The sequence below is a fragment of the Schistocerca americana genome, chromosome 1 (genome assembly GCF_021461395.2).
Source record: "Schistocerca americana isolate TAMUIC-IGC-003095 chromosome 1, iqSchAmer2.1, whole genome shotgun sequence".
Taxonomy (NCBI): domain Eukaryota; kingdom Metazoa; phylum Arthropoda; class Insecta; order Orthoptera; family Acrididae; genus Schistocerca; species Schistocerca americana.
This window is the reverse complement of record NC_060119.1, coordinates 359,019,475-359,020,510: the sequence shown is the minus strand read 5'-3', so window position 1 is coordinate 359,020,510 and position 1,036 is coordinate 359,019,475. Positions and strand designations below refer to the sequence as shown.

At 50.6% G+C, this 1,036-nt stretch overlaps 1 pseudogene; it reads right to left on the bottom strand.

Moving 5' to 3' along the window:
• Positions 1–261: 261 nt before the first annotated feature.
• LOC124555495 lies at positions 262–379 on the bottom strand (annotated as a pseudogene).
• Between the last annotated feature and the right edge of the window lie 657 nt (positions 380–1,036).

The following is a 1,036-nucleotide window of genomic DNA, read 5'->3' as shown; positions in this document are numbered from 1 at the left end:
CCGACCGATAACTAGTATCTTTACGTAAATGTTCATAAAACTATGAAACTAAACTCCTCCCGAACAGGCCATGAAGGCTCAAAGGTACCGACCGGCCGCCGTGTCATCCTCAGCCCACAGGCGTCACTGGATGCGGATATTGAGGGGCATGTGGTCAGCACAGCGCTCTCCCGCGCGTATGTCAGTTTACGAGACCCGAGCCGCTACTTCTCAATCAAGTAGCTCCTCAGTTTGCCTCACAAGGGTTGAGTGCAGCCCGCTTGCAAACAGCGCTCGGCAGACCGGATGGTCACCCTTCCAAGTGCTGGCCCAGCCCAACAGCGCTTAACTTCGGTGATCTGATGGGAACCGGTGTTACCACTGCGTCAAGGCCGTTGGCTACGTAAATGTTCATAGTAGCAAAAATTCCAACTGTCTGATGTTTATATTTTGCTGTAGACAGGCCGTCACTTTAAGATTTTTGGCCACTGGGGAAAGGCTCCAGCCACTGGACTATGCCATTCGAACTGCAAAAAAGGGAAAGCGAGGCTCTAATTAAACTTTCGCTACCTGAGCTCGTGTAAACGGAGAACTGCTGTATTTACCGTATGTGTACCAAGATTTATGGGAATGATGTTGAGACTGCGCTACACGATTTGCATGGCGACGTAGCATTGAAACAAGCATCAATGTCCATTACAGTCAACATGAATCTCGACAGTGTGTGCAGAGCGTTACTCGTAAAGGTGATTCATCAAAATGACAGCAGCAGCGGTGTTGCTCTTCACGAGTATCGATTCATTAAAGGGATACGGAGGGTTTCCCAGCCGCGCGGTCTAGGGCGCCTTGCCACGGCTCGCGGGCCTCTCCCCGTCGGAGGTTCGAGTCCCCCTTTGGGCATGGATGTGTGTGTTGTCCTTAGCGTAAGTTAGTTTAAGTTAGATTAAGTAGTGTGTAAGCCTAGGGACCGATGACATCAGCAGTTTGGTCCCACAGGAACTTACCACAAAAGGGTTCCCCTTCCGCACTAGGGTTGAAGAACACGATCCTGAAGTTC